This window comes from Cyphomyrmex costatus, unplaced genomic scaffold (assembly GCF_001594065.2).
Source record: "Cyphomyrmex costatus isolate MS0001 unplaced genomic scaffold, Ccosl1.0 scaffold520, whole genome shotgun sequence".
In the NCBI taxonomy this organism is placed as follows: Eukaryota; Metazoa; Arthropoda; class Insecta; order Hymenoptera; family Formicidae; genus Cyphomyrmex; species Cyphomyrmex costatus.
In genome coordinates this window covers 232,533-250,031 of record NW_017279439.1, presented here as the reverse complement: position 1 = coordinate 250,031, position 17,499 = coordinate 232,533, and positions in this window count along the sequence as shown.

Genomic DNA, 17,499 nt, shown 5'->3' with positions numbered 1-17,499 from the left:
TATATATATATATATATATAAGATCGCAATTTGTCATCAATCCTATTACGTAAAAATAATTGTAGAGTACACGAAACAATTACACGAAAATTAATGGATGAGACACAACAAGACAATCCTTGATAAACTTGGCATTGTTCCAGAAATGGATAATACAAGGCGGAATGGTTTGTTGCCAAATCAGAGACACTTGCTTTTGTCACAAAAATACCTTCTGTGCTGTCCTGGAAACGCGAAATTAACGCGTAATTGCTAATGAAATTGTACATGCCCCAATTCTAGGTATATTGATACGAAACGCTAATGCACTGCGACGTCCCTCCCGCCACAAAGCCTCCCAGACTGAAATTAACAATGCGTGTGACCTACCACACGCATCGAGAAATCTCGTCAGTTTGTATCGGTTGTGGCTCATAAAGTTAAAATAGCCCGGTCAACGAAAAGACTGAAAAGAAGCGCGTTCTAACGTGGGAAATATTTTTTAATTATTTTTCGTGTAACATTAAATCTATACCGCGCAAATGTATCTCTACGAATACAAATACATGTTTTCCCTCGCGTGTAATCATATTCGTCTTATGTGCAGAGCGCTCGTTTGATAAATCCATCCGCCACCGCATTGTTGTTCCGGTCAGCTCTGCTCCACGTCTATTGTGGGGAACCTCGTTAACATTTCCATCATCCATCATCGGCATAGGGACGTTCTCGGTTTGTTCCCGCCGGCTATCGACGAAACACAAACGGTCCCGTTTGGCACCGGTTATCTCCCTCTCAGTCACATTAGGAAAATGAACCGCCGGTTTTTCTCTGTAAGCGCGGCGCGGCACAAATGCAAATATAATAGTGACGTTAAAACCGCGAAATGAAAACAAAAGCCGAATTATGGAAAAAAGCAGGGAATGGAAGTAACTCGTTACTTGTAACGAAGTTACAGTTACAAGTTATTTTTTTGGTAACTTTACTGGTAACTGCGTTACTTTCTTTTTTTGGTAACTGTAACGGTAACGAGTCACATTTTTTGGGTAACGGTAACGAAATTTACAGTTACTTTTGTCGTTACTTTGCACACGATTGAACACGGTTCGATTGGATACATGCTATTTAGCGCTTATCAATATGACTTGAAAGCCCTTAGACATTCGGCCGTTATGATTCAGTAATTATTTTACACTTCTATCTTCTATGTAATACATAGGACATACAAATATTTCAGTTTGCTGCATATTTTACAGGTTTTAGAATTACAAAATTGTGTTTAAAAAAAATTAAAAAATAAATTAAATAATAGTAAAATGAGAAGGGCTATGAACCCAAAAGCGAAACAGTTTAAAAGACGATGACAATAAGTGTCGAAACGTCGTTTGTTTTTATCTTTGTATTGTTCTAATATATATTTATACATTTAATTACATTGTCATCGTCGTTCTTATCGGAAATAAACTGTTTCATTTTTGGCTCGTAACCCTTCTCATTTTACTTTTATTTAATTTATTATTTGAGCCATTCTACATGTTTTTTTTTTTTTTTTTAACTGTATATTTGTCAGTATTACATATAAAAAAAAATGCAAAAGTACATTTTTAAATTGATTTTAAAAAAGTAACGGAAAAGTAACGAAAAGTTATTTTTCAAGTAACGGTAACTGTAACGAGTTACTTTTAAAAAGCGATAACTGTAACTGTAACTAGTTACATTTTTTACTCGGTAACGAGTAACTGTAACTAGTTATTTTTAAAAAGTAACTTTCCATTCCCTGGAAAAAAGTGATTAAAAATTATTAGGAAAAAAGCGAATCGACAGCTTGTAGCGAAAACGGCGATTCTACGATATAAATTCTATTTTGCGAAATAGTATAAAACTTTTTATTCTGCTGGACGGAGAAGGAATAAGCGCGACCCTTTTGTTGACCGTCCGGCTTTCTCAATGCGCAGGTGTGCGTGTGTGTGTGTGGATATACGTGTTCAAATTAGGCGATCCGACACGCGCTGGTGGAATGAGGGTTTCAAGTATGGTGAAGTCTCATTTCGGTGTATAAATTTCATCGAGTTTTATGGTCGTCGGTTTAACGCGCGCGCGCGCGCCGCCGTGAAATATCGTTTGCGTAAGCACAGTTTTACGCGCCGCTTCACTCGTCCAGTTACACTGCATTACTGCAGCTATATATAACGCCGTTGCAACAATAATTTTAATCCGCTACCGATGACGGTAAGAAAACGGTTGAAGCACCGCGCGGTAACGTCAAACACACTTTTGAGATGCTCGACAAGCGTTCGCCAGGAAGATCGTCAAAGGAAGGTTGAAGGAGAAAGAGAGGTTTGTGAATACAGAAAATTTTCTGTAAACGGAGAGCGAACTCCTTCCCTACGATATCATCGCCCGCCGGGTCCAAGGATCTCCCGTCGCCAAACGAGAAAGGCGCGCTATCCTGTCGTATCCTCTCAAACAGATTATGAGTCCCGGATTTATTTTTACGACCGGCCAGATCCCAGCGCACTCGTCTCTACCGTGGAGGACAAGGAGCGGAGGTGGGCGAGGAACTGATACCAGCTCCTGCTTGATTCGATGGCGGTGCTTCGAATCACGAAACCGTAAAATATATAGCGGCGCTTTTTATATAGAAAAAGCAACGTGAGCGAAAATAATCATCGTCGAGCGTCCGATCGGGAAAAGACAGAGGGGGTGAAATCGCCGTGGATTATTCGTTTCCTTCACGCGTCACAGACGAGAACAACACACACACACACATCATATTCCCGTCCGGACGCTGGAATTGGTTTAACGCGCGTTTTCGCGTATATATATCGTAAACCGCAACTGATTACCTAGGAAATTGAGATATAGACGGTGTACGTGAGGTTCGTTCTTCCTTCCTCCATCCGCGTTCTTATCTCTCCCTCTATTTGCCCGAGTAATGAGCTTCCCGCTGCTAACGTTAGCGTGGAGTGTGCCAACTCCACGGACATTTGCCCGTCCGTAGAAATTCTCCGTGCGTGAAAAATAACGGGGGTTATCGACTGCCGCTATCGCGGGGGTTGAATGCGCTGTATACGTTCCAGACAAATTATGTATCGCTGGGATCAAAGACAGACGACGCAACGGTTTGAAAAAAAAGATGATGTATCGAATAGCCTCGCTTCCGGCTGTTATGGTACGCGGTAAACAAAGTACTGCAGACAAATTGCGCACGAATTTTTCTCTCTTTCTTTCCCTACTTCTCGACGAGAGAGATTTCACAAAAGGAGATCAAGCTGAGGATATATAGCCTCGCGCGCGCGCGTGCTGGTTTTCGCTGGATCAAGAAAAGAGTGTTATCTTCATGCGCACGACCTGGTTACTGAATAAATACGGTCGATTCGATCTACCGATCGACGAACCTTGCGATTCGGTCCGATCATCGCCTGGACTCGAAACGCCGTAAAATACGGAGATATGGATTTGGTGAACGGTAAAAGCGATAAAGGAAAAGGCGAAAGAGTATATAAAAATATCAGAAGGGATCATCTTTTTAGTATTAAAGTTGTTAGAATATTACAAGAAAGCAATGTAGTGCAGGATATACATTTCAATTTTACGAATATTGTAGCGCATGCTAGCAAGAACTCGTCGCTCTTGTTACATAACATTCATACGATGTGACGGCAAACTCGCGTTCATATTTCATGTAGTATTATACAAATAGTTCGCGTTTTATATGACAGATCGGTGTAATAGCGAGGGCTCTGCAAAAAAGCAGAATCGCGTACATTACATGGAAAAACCACGCCGTCCTTGCGCGCGCGCGCACACACACACACATACATGAGAAAACGAACGAATTTTTCCCTTCTCGCTCGGTCAAATTAATCGTTCCACCGAAAAGAATTCATTTCCCCGTAGACGTCTAATTACGTGCTTTTTCTCGATCGTTCTACGCACTATCCGATTTGTCCGTCCGATTCGACGCGAGAGAGAGAGAGAGAGAGAGGTATATCCCAGGAGAATCAGTTGATATCGTGACTTACTATCGAAGCGAACATAACGCTCTCGTTGCAAAAGGAAAAGCATGAACTTGGAGAGGAGCATTCCCGATCGAGCGCGATAGCTAGAAAATTACTATTTTTTATAGTTTAGACGTATCCTCGAACTTTCAACCGGAAAATTGGAAGACCGGAATAATGTTTCTGCGAATTAGTGTTACCGCATGCTGTTGCCTATCCAATCTTCATCACCGCCGAGTACAGTGCTTAGGTATGTCGTCGACAAGTTTTTCTAACGTAGCCTCGAAATAATGGTCGCCACATGGCCTCGGGCATGATGGTACGGCAGCATGTTTGTTTTAGGATGAAATATTTTACTTTTTTTTCTGTACAAGAGAGAGCCAGCTTCTAGCTGAATCCATAACAGATATATAGGCTTTCCATGTCTAGAAAATTCTTTAGATAGATGTTACATACTTCAAATTGGAAAAGATTCGCCCCGCGGAGAGTCGTGAAATTCTAGATTTGAATCCTATGGTAGATTTGAGGTAATATTTTCCTCAATAAATTCTTTACGAGACTTTAAGATATACGCTGGTAGCATCATTATCAAATCGACGATCAATTTAACTGTGATATTATTCGGCGCGCAATATTTGGGGAGGGGGGATATTTCAGATTATTAGAGTTGCGTTGCAAGACCGACAATTGTTCGGCGCGCAATTTGAGGGGACTACGTATATTAATAGGACGTTATTTTTTACTTTGAAAAATATTGCGAAGAATATTACTACGTCGCCATCAGGAGGTCAATCGATATTCGCAAATTCTCGTAAGTGCTGAGACCCGCGTATATCTTTTTATATATAGAATCTCGATTTAATAACTTACCAAGGCATATAAGATAGGCTTCCACTACAATGCCTTACTGATGAGTCCAGTAGTGGAAGCCGGGACGAAACGCCAAAAATTACGTGATATTTTTCGCAATATATTAGAATAAATTATATCAGAGTTATTTAGATTTTTAATTGCAATTTGACTCTTACTTCGCCCTTATTTAACGTATTGATTATTGTGATATTATTATCTTAGTTTTATTTTATGACGTTTCTCTTACAGTTAACGTTAGCAATTTATATGAACAATGTATTTAGAATTTACGTTGAAAAATATTATCGGGTACCAAAATTTAGCCAAAATTTAACTATCACGGTTCTTCTCTTAGTTATTTGATTTATTCATACAACGATGTCTCGATTGACTTATTTTCGCATTTAGAATGCGAGTTACTTAATTAAATAGCTGCTCGCATATTCCAAGAGTCGCGAAGACACTTTAGTTATACAGACTGTAACAAAGATAGAATGTTTGTCGGTTAATAAGAGTAGCAGATAGTTGTGTGGAGTGTGCAGCACCGCTATTGAGTACTTAAGTGACGGGAATTCAACTTGAGCCAACGTCGGGGTTTGACCCGACGTTGGCGCCGGCGTCGACGTTGGCCTCGCCGTCAGTCCCAACGTAGACGACGTAGACGTCAGACGGGTAGCATGCTAATGAACTCGCCTACCAGCGCGGAACTTATAGCAGTTTGCTACGGGGCACTTTAATCAAAGAGCAACGGGCAATTACAATCATTCTTGGCATCTCCCATCTGGTGTCTTTACGTCGATTCGCCTTGGCACGTAAAAAAGATTACGGTCGAAAGAAAAGATGCGTTCCGCGTCGCGCCGATATTCTGATAGGACGTCCTGCTATTAAAGACGACGTGTTACACAATATGTTGCTAGACTAAAATAAAATGGCATATGCTAGTAAAAATAAAATCACCACATATTCATTGATGTTTACAAAATAATCACCCCTCAACGAGATGTAAAATTCGAGATTTTTCTTTTGTAAAATCATAAGTGCCTAATATGTGTTAAAATATCTGTTATAATATTAGCGAATATATATAATATATGTAGAGTGTTTACTATCTGGAAAAACCTGGAATTTTTTAGAGGATTTCTTTTTTACTCTTCAAAACATATCAGATTTTCATGGAATTTTATCGCAACTCGGAAAAAATATTTAGAATTTTACTGTTAAATGTAAATTTTTGTTTTTTTTTTTTCTGGAAACTGTATTTCTTTAATATTTTTTAATTCAAAATGTTGACAATCAATTAGCAATAAAGATGACATATACATCTACTGTATATATTATATATATATATTTATATACATTTTCATGTATATCTTATGAGTTTTTATTTAAAAAAATAGGGTGCGACAATAGAGGTATTCAATGGAATAGGGTAACTTACTGAGGTGTAGAAAGGTGAAGAAACAATCTTGTGAAATGTCCCTGTCTTCTACTAAATTCCAATACATATTTTATTTGCGTCGCTCGCATTTAAATTTATTTCAAAGCTACACTAAAAAATTGTCTTACACGGAATTTTAAACAAAAATACCCGGAAAATCCGGGAATTCTCAAGGAATTTTGTACACAATTTCAATAAACACTGCAATATCGCAAGACCCGCTGCAGTTTCTATCTACATTTTTGTATTGAACTGACACAAAATGATTCGTAAGCTAACCACAGTGTAGCGCGAAACGGGATTAAAATTGGAACGAGCCAATTGTGACATGATTCGCGATTGTGTCTTCGCCTCGGTGATATCGATTATGAGGGACGAAGAGAAAGATGGAACGCTGGAGGACGGGCGAAGCATAGAGATAAACGTGAAGCTGGGTGAAACTTGAGTGACAATTTGAATATATCAAACTAATCGCCGTACAGCAATAGAGGAACGCACGCACGTGTACGTGTGTGTGGGCATTTATACGCGTCGCAGTTTGATTGTGTTCGATTCTCAATAGCCGGACGGAGTTTTGGCGAATACGTGAGCGAAATTTCGAGCTGTAACGATCCGAAACTTTCTCGAGATTGACGCGCTTTAGCTTCGGTGCGTGAAGTCGCCGCCGTTACTCTCGTAACCATACATGTCCATAAACTGGTTTCCTATCCGTTAGTCAAATCCGAATTAAAGTTTGCGTATCTGATACGAACGTACTCTGATGAATGCATCATCGGTTTAACTGGATCTGTTTGAATTTTCGACATTGGAAATGATTGGCTGTAACATTGTCCATACGAATATGGCCGGGGTTTCTTTGTCAAAAATTTATTAAAAGCATCTGTGTTGGATAAAAATCAAAATTAAGGTAACATAATAATAACAGTATATGATTTAAAGTAATATGCAGTCAAACGGATATTTCATAACTTTATGTTACTTTTCAAATATGCGTTCTACGTATATTCGCTCTGCAATTAAACCAAATTTTCCAGTTGCCGCTTTAGCGTACCTCTGCGCTTTTATTAATATGTCACAATTACTCTGTTCAGTTTTATTACCCTTTGTAAGCGGTTTTTACTCTCTCGTGCATTTGGGATTTATGGATACATATACATCGCACTCTTATGTAACAATGAGAAATTATCTGTATTTTTTTTCTGCGTCGTATAACATCGTTACTTAAGATCACTTCAACTTTTTCATTAACTTAGAAAACTGTAACCGTCGATAACAAATTACTCGCTCACTCTGATCTTTATTTTAGTTTCTGAATTACGCGGTTTATCTCATAATTGCGTATTGTCTAAAATTGGAAAAAAATTGAAACGCAAGTTTAAAACGAATTTCGTAGCGAGCATCTGTTTTGTTTCACGAAGATCGTGACATCAGTCTCTCGGAGACGAACGAATTATGCCTCGGAGCAGCTCGATCGTACCGTACCGGCACGGCATGCATGACAACGGCAAACATCCCCTGGAATTGCACTTCGCACCCCACGCCTCTCCTCAGATGAGGCGGCAATAAAAATATTGTTTACGACAGGAATAAAACCTAACACCTCGCCTCCTGTTCTTGCTCCCGTCGCTCCGCGCTTCGCTGAGCGAATCGTCGAATAAAAAGCTCCGGTGAGGAGAGAAAAAAATATATATAGGAACGAGAAAACGTCGCTTACCGCGCGCGTTTTCGCGCATCGTAACGCGAACGGCCACGCGCGGCATAGAATGAAATGAAATGAGATGAGACGGAGATGAGATAGAACGAAACGAGATGAAATGAAACGAAATGACACGAGAACGACGAAGTTAGCGGGGCGAGCGAGGAGAGATGAAACGTTGGCGAAATTTGTGTGGGTTGCTGATACGACATGCGGCAATGTTCGCTCTCATAACGCGCGCCGGTAGCGACGATCGCGCTTGTATGTCACGCAGAATTGCTGCTAATTCAGATGAAACTTACGAATATTTTATCTTTCTAAGTTTCTTAAGCGGTGGCAATAACCGAAATTTCTAATGTTAAATTTCGCCTCTTTTTTTTCAAAGGCAGTCAGAACCACGTATTAATATCTTGCATTTTTTTAATGCGCATTTTATTATATAGAATAACGTATTGCAATTGTATTAACAGCGTGCTAAAACTGTAGATCAATGGAGTGTTAAAATCAGTTGTACAAAACTTTACACGGTTTACAGTTGGAAATTCGAAGCAAAAGTACTTTTGAGGATACCATCGATCCAGATTGGATCCAGACTAGACTACTGAAAGTACCATTAGCTCAGATTGGAAGTTTCTGGATTAGATATCCGGATACTCGAGTATAGATAACTCGATGTATGTAGAAACGTGATATAGAAGGAATGAACAGGAATTATTGATACGGCAATAACTCGGAAACACTAAAAGACCATGAAAGTTTAATAAAATGCGGATATTCAGGCGGCGTGAGGGAGATGGAGCTTCAACTATTGCTTATTCCGCGATAAAACTACCGACTTTCGAGGCGCATTAATTTCACACCCGCGCGTCGGATATACGGAAGGCGTCGGTAGCTGGGGTCGTTGTTTTTTTTACGCTGCTAGTTTTATCGCGAGAGAGAACAGAAAATTTCGACGAAATGCAATCGCATGGAGGCGTGAATATATAACGCCGGATATACGCGCGGGCTTCTTGTCTGCCGTATGGCATGACCACGATGCGCCGGGCCGCCGCGCAGCGTGTTCGCCTCACCTCGCCTCGCCTCGCCTCGCTCGCTGACTTTTTCTCGCAAACTTCGTCGGCAAGTTAAAAGATATTGCGTGGCCGTCTGGTAGTGAAAATAACGAGGGATGCGTTTGCAGTAAATAATTTGCATACACATCGCTACACCTCTTGCACTACGCAAACACGAAGAAAAATGTGAAAATGCGCGACGTCGTTCACGCATAAAAGAATCATTATCCGTTGAATCATGCATTTAATGACATAAGAGCGCATTTCACGTTTCAAGAATTCCAATATTTCTGCATTCTAAATGGAAAAGTTTTATAAAATGCATTATAAGATTAAATCGGAATTGGCACTAAAATTGAGAATTCCGCACAAATTAATGCCACGTGTGTACTATGCGGAAAGTTTATATGTGCCATTTTCTTGAATTTCTTATAAACTCGAGTATAATACGGTAAAAAAACGAGCATCGAGTGCAATCCTTTTTTTATGCTACACTGAGAAAAAATAATCTGATTAGATTAAATAATAATCCTAGTGGAAAAAATGGACAAATCCGAATTTTCTTATTAAATCTATTAAATTCTAGTTGAGAGATAACTAGAATTCTAATTGATATAATTATTCTGGTAAAAATAAGAATTCTAGTAGATTTTACTAGAAATATCGTATCAATCAGAATTCCAGTTATCTTAACTAAAAATTTCAGGAAAAATTCGAAAATTCTGTTTCGTCCATTTTCAACCAGAAATTTGTTTCGCTGTACGTTTCATTAAAAATTAATTGGTTTTTCGCAACTGTCCTTCTCGATCCTTTACGAAGCGATGAACTGATTAGCGTACTTGCATCCGAGCGCACGATATCGCGATCCATCGGTTCTCGCGCTTCTCGTCGCGTCGTCCGTCACGGAAATATTTAATATTAAATTAGATTGGAAATTTGCGAAGGTGTATGAAGTTCGCGCAAGGGGACGCGGCATTACACTGGAGCTTTATGAATGTTTAATGACATTAGAATATTCACGGGCGCCGCTACCGCGCCGGACCGCACCGGGATTTCCACATTACGTATTTCGCGATAAAACTTCGCGTCACGTCACAACCCGCGCTCTTGGCCGCGTCCAACTTTCGAGGAGCATTAATTTCACGCCTCGGTCAGATATACGACCGAATGCTCGACTGCGTCTCGCAGTGCCGTTTTTGCGACGGTTACCAACGCTGTTTCGGTAGATGTAGACGAAAATCCGTCGCAAATCCGTCCACCGGTCCATCCCTTCGGCGCCGTGAAATTTCATTGAAACATGCGACTCGGCAATGCTTTAATACAATATTATATACGTACCGTTCGGGGGATTTCCACGTTTGAAAAATGAAACGTAAACGGCAATTGCTTACAGAACATGCGATTATTTGTTCGCGTACGTGCACGTTAATATAATTATTCTTTTTTTTTTTTAGAATTAATGTTCAGAATTATTACGTACTTGTAAATTAAAACGAGGATTTATTAATAATTCCGTCAGGATTTCAATATTCTTTTATTATTTATTTAAATATGCTTTTTCGAGCTCGTATATTTGATGTTTAATATAACTCAATTAAGATTTAACAATAATTAACAAGTATATTATTAAAAAACAGTGATTTTTATTTTATTCTGATAAAATCTAAACTTAACATTTCATAATTGACTTTAATTGGCATGTTTATAACTACGTTACTTTCTATTCGCCGCGTTTCATCAGAATTTTATGCAAATTTGGTTAACAGAATTGCTGATCTTTGATAATCGATAAAATAAGTCATAAAAATATTAATGGAGAAAGAACGATAATGCCATATGTATGATAGTCTGCGGTCTGCGTCCGTCGCATTCAACATCGATAAAATTTGTCGAGGGAGATAAGTGGAATAAAACGCGTAAAGGCTGAACCCACGTCGTAAAAAAGAAAAATTTATTACACGCCCACAGCAAACTTTTATGAGTCAGAAATATGGGTAGATGAGCGAGAAGGTGAGCGAAAGAATGCGAGAGAAATGCTGAAGTTCCTGGTAATTAAGTAACCGTGAAGATAAAACCATGAAAGTAGCATTATTTCCATCGCGCCAAAATATACTCGTAATGTGTAGTATCGAAAGTACGTAACGACAAATATAAACGAACGCTGCTGTAATATCGTTTTTTGTTTCGCTATCGTATTAAAGAAACAAAGTTAGAAGTTAGTTCTATGTACCGACAAAACTGAGACTGTAAGTAGCGATTTTTACGTGTCTCGGCCGTTGAAGGTAGCGTTAAATCGGCAAACTTTCGTTATCGAGCTAATACCATCGGGATCGAAGTATCTCGCTATCGAATATGTCAGACTATTGAAGTTTCCTCGTAACTCGGCAGCAACTTCTAATTTTACTGTTCTTCTTTGAGATTAGACGGTAATGCGGTACGCGATTCATGGACTGTATGCATATCTATACTATACACTACGAATACTTAACGCCACGCTCTAACGCCGTAAATATTTTATCACTATATATATTTATTCAGCATACCTAATATTTTGTGCAAACGTACGTAAATCAGTAATGCCGATTTGTCGAAAAAAAAAAAAAAAAAGTGCTGCATACATCTAAACGTGCACACGCACATTTTATTATGCGACGCATAAATTTTATTATACAACGTATATCGAAATCTATTTCAAATATTTACAAAAATACAGTACAGGAACTGTGCGCGAGCTATCGCGCGACGAAGGCAGATAGAGAGCGCAAATAAACGTAACAAAATATCCGCACCACGATCAGGCCGACGCAGCAATTTTATGAAAATAATGGTATTTTTAATTTCACGCTTCTCTCTCTCATTTTTAAAAATTTGTTACATTTTTAGTCGCTTTCGCACTTTCGCTTTTCAGAGAGATCTCGATTCGCTTCAGCATAAAGCTAGGGTGCTTTTTATCCGCCGTAGAATTCTGTCTCGGTAAAATCTCGACATCGTCATCACTGTTGTCGCCGTTCGCCACGAGAAGAGGGGAGGTAAAAATGAAAGAGAGAGAGAAAATTTTATTGATATCCTAAGGCAAGCCCTCTAAGGATACAACAGATAAGTACAAGACAAATAGTATAGAAATTTTGATGACATTACGCAATTATTATAATATAGCTAAACAAAGAGAAACGAAATATAGAGATAAAGATAAAAGTAAAATAAAAAATATATATAATAAGTGAAGATGAAAAGAAAAGAAATAAAAATAAGAACAGAAATAGTTATTGAGAGAGAGAAATCGTGATCAGCGTCATAATATATTGTCTCGTACATGTCACCAGGATCTCGCCCCGCTTTAAACGTCCGATTATCAATCCCCGAAATGATTTCGCGTTCCACTCGCGCCCTTAGCTTCCGCAATGAAGGACGGAATATTTATGAGGCAACGAGAGCGGCCGATCCTGTCAAGTCTTTTATGCAAGTCGTTCGACCGGACCACTTCACTATCCTTTGTTTAAGCGCGATAATTATTAATGGCATTTCGCTATCCTATTCCTCTCTCCACCACCCGCCCGCTTCACCGTCACTCATCACTCGTCGGTGTCCCTCGCAGCAGTGAAGTTCCTTCTAGGCACTTCAGAAATAGAATACGCGAGTTTTCTAAAGATCCCGTTCTAGCTCTTCTGTTGGATGCCATAAATTATGGGCCTTAGAAAGTTCCCAAAGAACAATGCATTCCGCAAGAATGAGAGAGAGAGAGAGAGAGAAAGAGAGAGTTAATTGAAGACTTACGTTAGAAACTGGACTTTGAACGGGGAGCCTATATGTACTTTTAATTGGCAAATTGATTAACGTTACAACGTACAATAAGAATTAAAATTCTATTATTGTGTTCTCCTAAATATGCTCTTCTGAATTGTGATATAGGAGCTTTGAATTCCTTTTAATCAATGATCGAATAACGTAGTCACTTTTTTAAATTTTATATTTTATATAATATACACTATATATTTTTTCTCGATCGTTATCGGGAACGAAATTGGAGTTAGCGATAATACTTGATAGTTTATTGGAATACAAATTGCGCATCAATCGATTTCGCCCAAGCACACGTACAATATACCGTTATTATTCAAAGGGGGATCGATCACATCCAAAATATCCGATAACAGTAACGATCATGTATCACGTGATTATCTTGAACGAACCATTATATTAGAGGCGGTTTCACAATATTATTAATAAACAAAGCGTGTCGTATTGATGTAATATTATTTAATAACCTCTTAATTCGGTAAACGCGAATCGAATTTCACGTAGTGATTCACGATACGGATGTATGCGCAAACGATACGATTATATAACGAACAGATATGCGTAAACGGCTCTACAATGTTACGCTACCGTAGTATTTAATCATTCCCTTATCCGGCAAACTCAAATCGAGTTTCTCGCAATAATTCGCGATAGAGACATATTCGATAACTATACAGAATGGCCATGCGCGATGAAATTAACGGAGTGTATTATTCCAGAATATCTATCAATATTAGATTGATGAAGTAAGTCGTGTGGGAAATAAAATGAGAAGAGGCTCAATGTATTTAAATCAGCGATCAGAGATTGTAAAAAGTTATTTCTGGATTTCTCTAATACATTACGTGTGAAATTGTGTCTGCAATTTACGTACAATTTCAATTTTGAAAAATATATATATTGAAAAAATATATTTCTTTTAATTATACATACAATATATACTTAGGATAATCCGGACTTTTGACTTTGTCACGAGCGAGACTGGGATAACTGTTACGATCAGGGTACGACTTACGCGGTTCTCCAATTTTCATCATAACTTGTAAACTCCGTGGAATCTCGTGACACAAGATCGCATGTGCGAACCCTATTACGTGGATAACGCGCAGGATGGCAAATGGCATGCGCGAGGTCTCGTCGAGATCGTTCTTCGTCTTCAAGTGCTTCTCTAGGCAACTTTACAGAGGAAGAAGCCTGGAATTCGTCACAAACACAGAGCCGCGCGCGGCACCTACACGTGTCACCATATCAACTTTGAAGTAGAAACGCAATAGGGGGATACCCGTTGTGGAAGGCGCTCACCGTAATTTTCAAGAGAGATTTTATTAGCTGTACAAGAGCTTTTCGCGAACAACGTAATGAATTAACAAGTACTGCACTTAGTCAAGTAACATGGGACTGTAATGTCGTTGTATGGTATCATGTCATTTTAAACTCTTAATTTATTAAAAGGAATACGTGTGTATCTTTATATAACATTACGTAGTCTCTTTTGCACTAAACGTAGACTAAATTTACAAAGTGATATACGTAAAAAAGTTGCGATGAGATAAGAGACTAATTTTGTAAGAATAATTATTGCTTTGGATTATTATAAAAATAAACAAGCTTTCATTACAAAGCGATCATTTGTCGTATTCCCGGAGAGTTTAATTCTATGCAAAAATTTTTCATAACTCTGAAAGGATGATTGACATATGTGTTATAATTTCTATTTTCATAGGGATGCCCTTTTACAGGCGACCTGCTTTAAATTGCTAACCGACTATCTGTCCTCTATTGGCCGAGGCGCCCTATCTTGTTCGTAAAACGCACGATCGATCAATACTTTGAAAACCAGTGGAAGCGTGTCCTCGAAGGCCGTGACAGGAAAAAAAGTAGTACCGATAACGAAAGAGTCGACGAGAGGGTGGTGGCAGTGGCGTCGGGAAGGAAAAAAAAATGAATTATGCGAGGAATCGAAAATGCTGGTCACGATGAGAACTCCGAGGTATTGTCCCGACATCCTTCTCGTTTCGTTTTCCTCGACGTTCTGTTTTGCCTTTCTTCGTATATCCCCTTTTTTTTTTCTCTAAAGAGAAAACGAAAGGAAAAGGGTAAGGAACGCGCGCAATATATACAGCATGTGTACTGTGTAGGAATCTTACGAGACGTCGTTTCCTGATGGATTACCTATTTCGCGCACTTCTATCGCCGTACGGAATTGGTCCCGGAAACGTGCATTCATAGCACCGCCGACGGACGAAATACGCTTCCGCGTTGAATTACCAGCATCTATCCTCACAAACGTTCCATAAATCTTTATATTGACGGATTCGACGGATTCTTCCACGTAAGAATCCTTTACGTAAAAAGGTCGCACGTAGATCTGTCGAAAAAAAATTTCAAACAAAAACGTTGACGTTTAATGTCACTTCCAATCTTTATTTTTTATTTTCAGTGAAAACACTTCTATTTTAGTAATCCAGATAGCAACGTCTCCATCGTGTCGTTGCTAAGTATGTGTTGCTATCAGGATGCAGCAACTGAGTCCTCATTTGTTGGCAACCTTCACGATATGACAACTTTGAGTAGCAATTTGCCAGCGATTTGCCGATAACTTTAAAATCGCCATCATTAAAATTTGTACTATTGTCACCATGTTGCCATAATAATATACACTATACAGCATCATACAATGCTGTCATATTGTCGACGACGCAAGGTATATTACACTGATACAGCTATTTTACCGTTAAACTGCTGGCAATATATTTATGTACACGCACCGTTGCCTACAAGTTTGCCTCAATGTCGTTGAAGACAAATCTACGGCGTATTGCCAGCATCATAAGTATAGTATTTGTGCGATTTTTCTGAGACACGCTTTGCTATCTGGGAAGTAAAGAGAAGGTATTAATAAAATCTCAGAAGGGAAGAGGGATTGACTGTAGTATTGCGATTTTCATAAAGCATATCGAATTTGCGCTCGATTTCGATGACAAAAGCATCCTTGAGAGGAAAAGAAAAGATCAAAGAGGGTGTATAATTTAAAACGTTAGTATGATGGTAATATAGTACGCAATCTCATCTCGATTGATAACCCATTACTTCCTTTATTATTCTAAGAAACAACTATGACTTAAGCACGTGTACTAATCAAAGCGAAAAAATTTCACGATCTCAAATCTTCAAAATATCGAAAAAACGTTTGCGAGAATTTTAAGGGAACTTGCTTGAAATCGGATTAGTTATTATATTTCAAAATTTTGTTCAATACATGCAATATTGATTTTATAATAATTTAGTAATATAATTGTGTCTGCAATAAATGTCTATTGCAGATATAATTATCGTATTACTAAGTTCTCATAAAATCAATATTACCGTAGATAAAAATCAATGTCACGTTTAATTCGTGCAGTAATTTATAAATGATTACACGTCGCAAGTGACAATTTCATCCTACATTACGGTAGCATGAATAGCGACTTTTCAAGTCAGTCGGCATGCAGTTGTATAACTAAGGACGTGTAGGATCGTAAGTGGTAAAAGTAAAGCAATGTCACATAAAAACTCTAAGAGTCTACAATCCCGGTGATAAAAGTGAAAGAGTTCTGACGATTTTCCGGATAAAAATTCTCTAAGTTCTACTTAGTTAAAACTTTTTTCTTTCGAAATCTAACGTTTACTTAAAAGTTTTGGATAATTCTTGGAGAGTTTCATCAAAAACTATTACGACAAAAATCGACTTTAATTGATATAAAAATATTAGCATTTTTTTTTTCGAATGAAAACGTAAAATTGACGTTCTGTATCTTTTCAAATTTATACTTTTTACATTTAATTATCTGGATTCTTTTTGAAACGTATTAAGAACTCGGAAAGAATTAGAATTCTATGAATTATCGATATCCTAGCAGCGAAGTGTTAACTTCACATAGTAAAGATAGATCAATTCCATGATCGATTCTCGAAGAAACGATGAGGTCAAGATGCCAATTAGAGTGGCGAACGAAGATGGAAGGCGCGGTGGAAGGCAGAGCGCCGTATTTTCATTTGGCCGGATCGCTCGTCAACCGGCAGTTAATCCTGGTCGAGGGACAAGCCCGGGGATGAACTAGTCGACGCAACGGGATCGTTAGTTTTAATCGTTCGACTGCTATTAGTTCGTGTCATTTTACCCCCGCTTCCCTTCACCGACCGTCTACCCTCCCGCTTTCTCCGTCGATTCGATCCACCCCCTTGTTCCCCATTGTTGCCTCTTTGTCACTCACTTGTCGCTTCTTCCGCAGCCCGTCTTTTCTCTCTCGCTTCGAGTCGGGCTCTTCCTACCTCGTTCGCTCCTTAACTGCATACTCCCTGGTGCCCGGGCTCAGACGACATTATCGATGGCGAGCATTAAACGTCTTTTGCCTTTTCCACCTCCCTTGCTCGTTGCCATCCCTTCGTGCGACGAACCTTCGTGCACAGCTCCTCGTTCTATCCTCCAGCCTGACGTTCTCGCTGCTGTCGCTTTAACGTGGATTTCCTATCCGGTGGCTTTTGATAACGGCGCCTTGGCAACGTCTTCCATGTTACAACGAAACCGAGACCGAGCGCTGAAAAATGAAGTGACTTGTGTAGCCCGCCCTCGATAAGCAGCGCCCGCGAATAAATGTGATGTTTCCCTCCGCTTGCGCTTCAATGAGACTTTTGATCGAGTAA